The sequence below is a fragment of the Panulirus ornatus genome, chromosome 14 (assembly GCF_036320965.1).
Source record: "Panulirus ornatus isolate Po-2019 chromosome 14, ASM3632096v1, whole genome shotgun sequence".
In the NCBI taxonomy this organism is placed as follows: Eukaryota; Metazoa; Arthropoda; class Malacostraca; order Decapoda; family Palinuridae; genus Panulirus; species Panulirus ornatus.
In genome coordinates this window covers 25832839-25845436 of record NC_092237.1, presented here as the reverse complement: position 1 = coordinate 25845436, position 12598 = coordinate 25832839, and positions in this window count along the sequence as shown.

The following is a 12598-nucleotide window of genomic DNA, read 5'->3' as shown; positions in this document are numbered from 1 at the left end:
AGCCACACCTGAAATAACAACCCCCTCCTCCCGCAAATGCGCGAGGTAGCACTAGGAAATACAACAAAGGCCACATTCGTTCACACTCCGTCTCTAGCTGTCATGTATAATGCAGTGGAACCACAGCGCCCTTTCCACATCCAGGCCCTACAAACTTTCCATGGTTAATCCCAGATTCTTCACATGCCCTGTTCAATCCATTGACAGCACGTCGATCCCGGTATACCACATCGTTCCAATTCACTCTATTCCTTTCACGCTGGTCCCCCTCCTGCAACTTCAGGCCCCAATCACTCAAAATCTTTTTCAATCTATCTTTCCACCCTCATTTGAGTCTCCCACTTCTCGTTCTCTCCACCTCTGACGCATATATCCTCTTGATCAATCTTTCCTCAATGATTCTCTCCATGTAACCAAACCATTTCAAAACACACTCTCAACCACACTCTTTTTATTATCACACATCTCTCTTACCCTATCATTACTTACTCGTTCAAACCACCTCACACCACATATATTCCTCAAAAGTTCGTTTCCAGCCCATCCACCCTCTTCCGCACAACTGTATCTATAGTCCACGAATCGAAACCATATAAATTGTTGGAAGCCACTATTCCATGAAACATATAAATTTTTGCTCTCCGAAATAAAGTTCTCGACTTCCACACATTCTTCAAAGCTCCCAGAACTTTTGCCCCTTCCCCAACCCTATGATTCACTTCTGCTTCCAAGGTTCCATCCGTTGCCAAATATACTCCCAGACATCTAAAACACTTCACTTCCTGAAGTCTTTCTCCATTCAAAGTTACCTCCCAATTGACTTGTCCCTCAACCCTACCGTACCTAATAACTTTGCTCTAATTCACATTTACACTCAGCTTTCTTCTTTAACACACTTTACCAAACTCCATCACAAGCTTCTGCAGTTCTCACACGAATCAGCCACCACCGCTGTATAATCAGCGAACAAGAACTGACTCACTTCCTAAGCCCTCTCTTCCACAACAGACTGCATACCTGCCCCTCTTTCCAAAACTCTTGCATTCACCCTCTAACAACCCCATCAATAAACAATTTAAACAACCATGGCGATATCACACATCCCCCCGCAGCAAACCAACTTTCACTAAGAACCAATCACTTTCCTCTCTTCCTACACGTACACATGCCTTACATCCTAACTTTTCACTGCTTCTAACAGCTTGCCTCCAACACCATATATTTTTAATACCTTCCACAGAGCATCTCTATCAACTGTAACATATGCTTTCTCCAGATCCATAAATGCTATATACAAATCCATTTGCTTTTCTAAGTATACCTCACATACATTCCTCAATGCAGACATTTTATCCACACATTCTATACCACTTCTGAAACCGACACTGCTCTTCCCCAATCTGATGCTCTTTACATGCCTTTGCGCTCTCAGTCAATACCTTCCATAAAATTTCCCAGGAATACTCAACAAACTTATACCTCTGTAATTTGAGCACTCACTCTTATCCCCTTTGCCTTTGTGCAATGGTACTTTTGGAATCCTTCCGGTAATCCTCAGGCACGTCACCATGAGTCATACATATATGAAATAACCTTACCAGTCAGTCAACAATACAGTCACCACCCGTTTTTAAGAAATTCCACTGTAATACCATCCAAACCCTCTGCCGTGCCGGTTTTCCTTTTCCGCAAAGCTTTTACAACCTCTTCTCTGTTTACCAAATCATTCTTCCTGACTCTCTCACTTTGCACACCACCGCGACCAAAACACCCTATATCTGCCACTCTATCATCAAACACATTCAACAAACCTACAAAATACTCACTCTATCTCCTTCTCACATAACCACTACTTGTTATCACCTTCCCATTAGCCCTTCATCGAAGTTCTCTTGTCTTACTCACTTCATTTACGTCCTTCCAAATCATCTTTTAATTCTCCCTAATATTTGATGATACTCTCTCACCCTAACTCTTATTTGCCCTCTTTTCTCACCTCTTGCACCTTTCTCTTGAACTCCTGCCTCTTTTTAATTTGTATATCTCCCACTCATTTGCATTATTTCTCTGCAAAATTCATCCAAATGCCTCTCTTTTGTCTTCATTAATAACCTTACTTCATCCCACCACTCACTACCCTTTCTAATCTGCCCCCCTCTCTCACGCTTCTCATGCCACAAGCATCTTTAGTGCAAGACATCACTGCTTCCCTAAAAACATCCCATTCCTCCCCACTCCCCTTACGTCCTCTGTTCTCACATTTTTCCATTCTGTACTCGGTCTCTCCTGGTACTTCCTCACACAAGTCTCCTTCCCAAGCTCACTTACTCTCACCACTCTCTTCACCCCAACATTCTCTCTTCTTTTCTGAAAAACTCTACAAATCTTCACCTTCACCTCCACAAGATAATGATCAGACATTCCTCCAGTTGCACCTCTAAGCACATTACCATCCAAAATTCTTTCTTTCGCGCGCCTATCAATTAACACTTAATCTAATAACGCTCTCTGACTATCTCCCTTACTTACATACGTATACTCATTTCTATCTTTCTTTTTAAACCAGGTATTCCAAATCACCAGTTCTTTTTCAGCACATATATCTACAAGCTCTTCACCATTTCCATTTACAACAATGAAGACCCCATGTACACCAATTATTCCCTCAACTGCCATATTACTCAACTTTGCATTCAAATCGCCCATCGCTATAGCCCGGTTTCGTGCATTAAAACTACTAACACAGTCACTCACCTGCTTCCGAAACACTTGCCTCTCATGATCTTTCGTCTCATGCCTAGGTGCATATGCAGCATATGCACCCTTATCTCTCCATCCACTTTCAGTTTTATGCATATAAATCTAGAGTTTACTTTCTTACACTCTTTCACATACTCCCACCACTCCTGTTTCAGGAGTAGTGCTACACCTTCCCTTGGTCTTGTCCTCTTGCTAACCCCTGACTTTACTCCCAAGACATTTCCAAACCACTCTTCCCCTTTACCCTTGAGCTTTGTTTCACTCAGAGCCAGAACTACTAGGCTCCTTTCCTCAAATATACTGCCTATCTCTCATTTTTTCTCATCTTAGATACATCCATATACATTTAGACACCCAAATCTGAGCCTTCGAGAAGGATGAGCACTCCCCGCGCAACTCCTTATGTTTCCCCTAGTAGAATGTTAAATTACAAGGAGGGGAGGGCTTCTAGCCGCCCGCTCTCGTACCCTTTAGTCGCCTTCTACAGCACGTGAGGAATGCATGGGAAGTATTCTCTCTCCCCTATCCCCAGGGATATATGGATATGTATATATATATATATATATATATATATATATATATATATATATATATATATATGTATATATATATATATATATATATATATATATATATATATATATATATACACAAATATATATATATATATATATATATATATTTTTTTTTTTCTTTGTCGCTGTCTCCCGCGTTTGCGAGGTAGCGCAAGGAAAAAGACAAAAGAAATGGCCCAACCCACCCCCATACACATGTATATATATACGTCCACACACGCAAATGTACTTACCTACACGGCTTTCCATGGTTTACCCCAGACGCTTCACATGCCTTGATTCAATCCACTGACAGCACGTCAACCCCGGTATACCACATCTCTCCAATTCACTCCATTCCTTGCCCTCCTTTCACCCTCCTGCATGTTCAGGCCCCGATCACACAAAATCTTTTTCACTCCATCTTTCCACGTCCAATTTGGTCTCCCTCTTCTCCTCGTTCCCTCCACCTCCGACACATATATCCTCTTGGTCAATCTTTCCTCACTCATTCTCTCCATGTGACCAAACCATTTCAAAACACCCTCTTCTGCTCTATCAACCACGCTCTTTTTATTTCCACACATCTCTCTTACCCTTACGTTACTTACTCGATCAAACCACCTCACACCACACATTGACCTCAAACATCTCATTTCCAGCACATCCATCCTCCTGCGCACAACTCTATCCATAGTCCACGCCTCGCAACCATACAACATTGTTGGAACCACTATTCCTTCAAACATACCCATTTTTGCTTTCCGAGATAATGTTCTCGACTTCCACACATTCTTCAAGGCTCCCAGAATTTTCGCCCCCTCCCCCACCCTATGATCCACTTCCGCTTCCATGGTTCCATCCGCTGCCAGATCCACTCCCAGATATCTAAAACACTTCACTTCCTCCAGTTTTTCTCCATTCAAACTCATCTCCCAATTGACTTGACCCTCAACCCTACTGTACCTAATAACCTTGCTCTTATTCACATTTTCTCTTAACTTTCTTCTTTCACACACTATACCAAACTCAGTCACCAGCTTCTACAGTTCCTTACATGAATCAGCCACCAGCGCTCTATCATCAGCGAACAACAACTGACTCACTTCCCAAGCTCTCTCATCCCCAACAGACTTCATACTTGCCCCTCTCTCCAAAACTCTTGAATTCTCATCCCCCAACAACCCCATCCATAAACAAATTAAACAACCATGGAGACATCACACACCCCTGCCGCAAACCTACATTCACTGAGAACCAATCACTTTCCTCTCTTCCTACACGTACACATGCCTTACATCCTCGATAAAAACTTTTCACTGCTTCTAACAACTTGACTCCCACACCATATATTCTTAATACCTTCCACAGAGCATCTCTATCAACTCTATCATATGCCTTCTCCAGATCCATAAATGCTACATACAAATCCATTTGCTTTTCTAAGTATTTCTCACATATATTCTTCAAAGCAAACACCTGGTCCACACATCCTATACCACTTCTGAAACAACACTGCTCTTCCCCAATCTGATGCTCTGTACATGCCTTCACCCTCTCAATCGATACCCTCCCATATAATTTGCCAGGAATACTCAACAAACTTATACCTCTGTAATTTGAGCACTCACTCTTATCCCCTTTGCCTTTGTGGAATGGCACTATGCACGCATTCCGCCAATCCTCAGGCACCTCACCATGAGTCATACATACATTAAATAACCTTACCAACTAGTCAATGATACAGTCACCCCCTTTTTTAATAAATTCCACTGCAATACCATCCAAACCTGCTGCCTTGCCGGCTTTCATCTTCCGCAAAGCTTTTACTACCTCTTCTCTGTTTACCAAATCATTTTCCCTAACCCTCGCACTTTGCAAACCACCTGGACCAAAACACCCTATATCTGCCACTCTATCATCAAACACATTCAACAAACCTTCAAAATACTCACTCCATCTCCTTCTCACATCACCACTACTTGTTATCACCTCCCCATTTGCGTCCTTCACTGAAGTTCCCATTTGCTCCCTTGTCTTACGCACTTTATATATATGTGACATTCATTTTTTTCATTCATTTCAAGCTAGAAGTTTCAGTTTTCTAAATTGTTTCTTACATTTTTCATATGTATATATATGTATGTGTGTGTGTGTGTGTATATGTGCGTATGTATGTGTATGTGTGTATATGTGTATATGTATATATATATGTATATTATCCCTGGGGATAGGGGTGAAAGAATACTTCCCACGTATTCCTCGCGTGTCGTGTAAAACGACTAGAGGGGACGGGAGCGGGGGGCCAGAAATCCTCCACACCTTGTATTAACTTTCTAAAATGGGAAACAGAAGAAGGAGTCACGCGGGGAGTGCTCATCCTCCTCGAAGGCTCAGAGTGGGGTGCCTAAATGTGTGTGGATGTAACCAAGATGTGAAAAAAGGAGAGATAGGTAGTATGTTTGAGGAAAGGAACCTGGATGTTTTGGCTCTGAGTGAAACGAAGCTCAAGGGTAAAGGGGAAGAGTGGTTTGGGAATGTCTGAAGAGTAAAGTCAGGGGTTAGTGAGAGGACAAGAGCAAGGGAAGGAGTAGCAATACTCCTGAAACAGGAGTTGTGGGAGAATGTGATAGAGTGTAAGAAAGTAAATTCTCGATTAATATGGGTAAAACTGAAAGTTGATGGAGAGAGGTGGGTGATTATTGGTGCTTATGCACCTGAGCATGAGAAGAAAGATCAAGAGAGGCAAGTGTTTTGGGAGCAGCTAAATGAGTGTCTTAGTGGTTTTGATGCACGAGACCGGGTTATAGTGATGGGTGATTTGAATGCAAAGGTGAGTAATGTGGCAGTTGAGGGAATAATTGGTATACATGGGGTGTTCAGTGTTGTAAATCGAAATGGTGAAGAGCTTGTAGATTTATGTGCTGAAAAAGGACTGATGATGGGGAATACCTGGTTTAAAAAGCGAGATATACATAAGTATACTTATGTAATTAGGAGAGATGGCCAGAGAGCGTTATTGGATTACGTGTTAATTGACAGGCGTGCGAAAGAGAGACTTTTGGATGTTAATGTGCTGAGAGTTGCAACTTGAGGGATGTCTGGTCATTATCTTGTGGAGGCTAAGGTGAAGATTTGTATAGGTTTTCAGAAAAGAAGAGTGAATGTTGGGGTGAAGAGGGTGGTGAGAGTAAGTGAGCTTGAGAAGGAGATCTGTGTGAGGAAGTACCAGGAGAGACTGAGTACAGAATGGAAAAAGGTGAGAACAATGGAAGTAAGGGGAGTGGGGGAGGAATGGGATGTATTTAGGGAATCAGTGATGGATTGCGCAAAAGATGCTTGTGGCATGAGAAGAGTGGGAGGTGGGTTGATTAGAAAGGGTAGTGAGTGGTGGGATGAAGAAGTAAGAGTATTAGTGAAAGAGAAGAGAGAGGCATTTGGACGATTTTTGCAGGGAAAAAATGCAATTGAGTGGGAGATGTATAAAAGAAAGAGACAGGAGGTCAAGAGAAAGGTGCAAGAGGTGAAAAAAAGGGCAAATGAGAGTTGGGGTGAGAGAGTATCATTGAATTTTAGGGAGAATAAAAAGATGTTCTGGAAGGAGGTAAATAAAGTGCGTAAGACAAGGGAGCAAATGGGAACTTCAGTGAAGGGCGCAAATGGGGAGGTGATAACAAGTAGTGGTGATGTGAGAAGGAGATGGAATGAGTATTTCGAAGGTTTGTTGAATGTGTTTGATGATAGAGTGGCAGATATAGGGTGTTTTGGTCGAGGTGGTGTGCAAAGTGAGAGGGTTAGGAAAAATGATTTGGTAAACAGAAAAGAGGTAGTGAAAGCTTTGCGGAAGATAAAAGCCGGCAAGGCAGCAGGTTTGGATGGTATTGCAGTGGAATTTATTAAAAAAAGGGGGTGACTGTATTGTTGACTGGTTGGTAAGGTTATTTAATGTATGTATGACTCATGGTGAGGTGCCTGAGGATTCGCGGAATGCGTGCATAGTGCCATTGTACAAAGGCAAAGGGGATAAGAGTGAGTGCTCAAATTACAGAGGTATAAGTTTGTTGAGTATTCCTGGTAAATTATATGAGAGGGTATTGATTGAGAGGGTGAAGGCATGTACAGAGCATCAGATTGGGGAAGAGCAGTGTGGTTTCAGAAGTGGTAGAGGATGTGTGGATCACGTGTTTGCTTTGAAGAATGTATGTGAGAAATACTTAGAAAAGCAAATGGATTTGTATGTAGCATTTATGGATCTGGAGAAGGCATATGATAGAGTTGATAGAGATGCTCTGTGGAAGGTATTAAGAATATATGGTGTGGGAGGAAAGTTGTTAGAAGCAGTGAAAAGTTTTTATCGAGGATGTAAGGCATGTGTACGTGTAGGAAGAGAGGAAAGTGATTGGTTCTCAGTGAATGTAGGTTTGCGACAGGGGTGTGTGATGTCTCCATGGTTGTTTAATTTGTTTATGGATGGGGTTGTTAGGGAGGTAAATGCAAGAGTTTTGGAAAGAGGGGCAAGTATGAAGTCTGTTGGGGATGAGAGAGCTTGGGAAGTGAGTCAGTTGTTGTTCGCTGATGATACAGCGCTGGTGGCTGATTCATGTGTGAAACTGCAGAAGCTGGTGACGGAGTTTGCTAAAGTGTATGGAAGAAGAAAGTTAAGAGTAAATGTGAATAAGAGCAAGGTTATTAGGTACAATAGGGTTGAGGGTCAAGTCAATTGGGAGGTGACTTTGAATGGAGAAAAACTGGAGGAAGTGAAGTGTTTTCGATATCTGGGAGTGGATCTGGCAGCGGATGGAACCATGGAAGCGGAAGTGGATCATAGGGTGGGGGAGGGGGCGAAAATTCTGGGGGGCTTGAAGAATGTGTGGAAGACGAGAACATTATCTCGGAAAGCAAAAATGGGTATGTTTGAAGGAATAGTGGCTCCAACAATGTTGTATGGTTGCGAGGCGTGGGCTATGGATAGAGTTGTGCGCAGGAGGATGGATGTGCTGGAAATGAGATGTTTGAAGACAATGTGTGGTGTGAGGTGGTTTGATCGAGTGAGTAACGTAAGGGTAAGAGAGATGTGTGGAAATAAAAAGAGCGTGGTTGATAGAGCAGAAGAGGGTGTTTTGAAGTGGTTTGGGCACATGGAGAGGATGAGTGAGGAAAGATTGACCAGGAGGATATATGTGTCGGAGGTGGAGGGAACAAGGAGAAGAGGGAGACCAAATTGGAGGTGGAAAGATGGAGTGAAAAAGATTTTGTGTGATCGGGGCCTGAACATGCAGGAGGGTGAAAGGAGGGCAAGGAATGGAGTGAATTGGAGCGATGTGGTATACCGGGGTTGACATGCTGTCAGTGGATTGAATCAAGGCATGTGAAGCGTCTGAGGTAAACCATGGAAAGCTGTGTAGATATGTATATTTGCGTGTGTGGACGTATGTATATACATGTGTATGGGTGTGGGTTGGGCCATTTCTTTCGTATGTTTCCTAGAGCTACCTCGCAAACGCGGGAGACAGCGTCAAAGGAAAAGAAAAATAAAGAAATATATATATGTATTTTTTTTTTATGCTTTGTCGCTGTCTCCCGCTTTTGCGAGGTAGCGCAAGGAAACAGACGAAAGAAATGGCCCAACCCACCCCCATACACATGTATATACATACGTCAACACACGCAAATATACATACCTACACAGCTTTCCATGGTTTACCCCAGACGCTTCACATGCCTTGATTCAATCCACTGACAGCACGTCAGCCCGGTATACCACATCGCTCCAATTCAATCTATTCCTTGCCCTCCTTTCACCCTCCTACATGTTCAGGCCCCGATCACACAAAATCTTTTTCACTCCATCTTTCCACCTCCAATTTGGTCTCCCTCTTCTCCTCGTTCCCTCCACCTCCGACACATATATCCTCTTGGTCATTCTATCCTCCCTCATTCTTTCCATGTGTCCAAACCATTTCAAAACACCCTCTTCTGCTCTCTCAACCACGCTCTTTTTATTTCCACCCTTCTCTCTTACCCTTACGTTACTTACTCGATCAAACCACCTCACACCACACATTGTCCTCAAACATCTCATTTCCAGCACATCCATCCTCCTGCGCACAACTCTACCCATAGTGCACGCCTCGCAACCATACAACATTGTTGGAACCACTATTCCTTCAAACATACCCATTTTTGCTTTCCGAGATAATGTTCTCGACTTCCACACATTCTTCAAGGCTCCCAGAATTTTCGCCCCCTCCCCCACCCTATGATCCATTTCCGCTTCCATGGTTCCATCCGCTGCCAGATCTACTCCCAGATATCTAAAACACTTCACTTCCTCCAGTTTTTCTCCATTCAAACTCACCTCCCAATTGACATGACCCTCAACCCTACTGTACCTAATAACCTTGCTCTTATTCACATTTACTCTTAACTTTCTTCTTTCACACACTTTACCAAACTCAGTCACCAGCTTCTGCAGTTCCTCACATGAATCAGCCACCAGCGCTGTATCATCAGCGAACAACAACTGAATCACTTCCCAAGCTCTCTCATCCCCAACAGACTTCATACTTGCCCCTCTTTCCAAAACTCTTGCATTCACCTCCCTAACAACCCCATCCATAAACAAATTAAACAACCATGGAGACATCACACACCCCTGCCGCAAACCTACATTCACTGAGAACCAATCACTTTCCTCTCTTCCTACACGTACACATGCCTTACATCCTCGAAAAAAACTTTTCACTGCTTCTAACAACTTGCCTCCTGCACCATATATTCTTAATACCTTCCACAGAGCATCTCTATCAACTCTATCATATGCCTTCTCCAGATCCATAAATGCTACATACAAATCCATTTGCTTTTCTAAGTATTTCTCACATACATTCTTCAAAGCAAACACCTGATCCACACATCCTCTACCACTTCTGAAACCACACTGCTCTTCCCAATCTGATGTTCTGTACATGCCTTCACCCTCTCAATCAATACCCTCCCATATAATTTGCCAGGAATACTCAACAAACTTATACCTCTGTAATTTGAGCACTCACTCTTATCCCCTTTGCCTTTGTACAATGGCACAATGCACGCATTCCGCCAATCCTCAGGCACCTCACCATGAGTCATACATACATTAAATAACCTTACCAACTAGTCAATGATACAGTCACCCCCTTTTTTAATAAATTCCACTGCAATACCATCCAAACCTGATGCCTTGCCGGCTTTCATCTTCCGCAAAGCTTTTACTACCTCTTTTCTGTTTACCAAATCATTTTCCCTAACCCTCGCACTTTGCACACCACCTCGCAAAACACCCTATATCTGCCACTCTGTCATCAAACACATTCAACAAACCTTCAAAGTACTCACTCCATCTCCTTCTCACATCACCACTACTTGTTATCACCTCCCCATTTGCGCCCTTCACTGAAGTTCCCATTTGCTCCCTTGTCTTACGCACTTTATATATATATATATATATATATATATATATATATATATATATATATATATATATATATATATATATATATATATATATATATCCCTGGGGATAGGGGAGAAAGAATACTTCCCACGTATTCCCTGCGTGTCGTAGAAGGCGACTAAAAGGGGAGGGAGCGGGGGGCTGGAAATCCTCCGCTCTCGTTTTTTTTTAATTTTCCAAAAGAAGGAACAGAGAATTGGGCCAGGTGAGGGTATTCCCTCAAGGCCCAGTCCTCTGTTCTTAACGCTACCTCGCTAATGCGGGAAATGGCGAATAGTTTGAAAGAAAGATATATATATATATATATATATATATATATATATATATATATATATATATATATATATATATATATATATATATATATATATATATATATATATATATATATATATATATATATATATATATATATATATATATATATTTGTGTATATATATATATATATATATAGATATATATATATATATATATATATATATATATATATATATATATATATATATATATATACATATATATATATACATTTGTTTATTTTTTTGCTCTGACGCTGTCTCCCGCATTTGCGAGGTAGCGCAAGGAAACATACGAAAGAAATGGCCCAACCCACCCCCATACACATGTATATACATACGTCCACAAACGTAAATATACATACCTACACAGCTTTCCATGGTTTACCCCAGACGCTTCACATGCCCTGTTTCAATCCACTGACAGCACGTCAACCCCGGTATACCACATCGATCCAATTCACTCTATTCCTTACACTCCTTTCACTCTCCTGCATGTTCAGGCCCCGATCACACAAAATCTTTTTCACTCCATCTTTCCACCTACAATTTGGTCTCCCACTTCTCCTCGTTCCCTCCACCTCCAACACATATATCCTCTTGCTCAATCTTTCCTCACTCATTCTCTTCATGTGCCCAAACCATTTCAAAACACCCTCTTCTGCTCTCTCAACCACGCTCTTTCTATTTCCACACATCTCTCTTACCCTTACGTTACTTACTCGATCAAACCACCTCACACCACATATTGTCCTCAAACATCTCATTTCCAGCACATCCATCCTCCTGCGCACAACTCTATCCATAGCCCACGCCTAGCAACCATAAAATATTCTTGGAACCACTATTCCTTCAAACATACCCATCTTTGCTTTCCGAGATAATATTATCGACTTCCACACATTCTTCAAGGCTCACAGGATTTTCGCCCCCTCCCCCACCCTATGATCCACTTCCGGTTCCGTGGTTCTATCCGCTGCCAGATCCACTCCCAGATATCTAAAACACTTTACTTCAGTTTTTCTCCATTCAAACTTACCTCTCAATTGACTTGACCCTCAACCCTACTGTGCCTAATTACCTTGCTCTTCTCCATGTTTACTCTTAACTTTCTTCTTTCACACACTTTACCAAACTCAGTCACCAGCTTCTGTAGTTTCTCACATGAATCAGTCACCAGCGCTGTATCATCAGCGAGCAACAACTGACTCACTTCACAAGCTCTCTCATCCCCAACAGACTTCATACTTGCCCCTCTTTCCAAAACTCTTGCATTCACTTCCCTAACAACCCCATCCATAAACAAATTAAACAAACATGGAGACATCACACACCCCTGACGCAAACCTACATTCACTGAGAACCAATCACTTTCCTCTCTTCCTACACGTACACATGCCTCACATCCTCGATGAAAATTTTTCACTACTTCTAACAACTTGAATACGACACCATATATTCTTAATACTTTCCAAGGAGCATCTCTATCAAC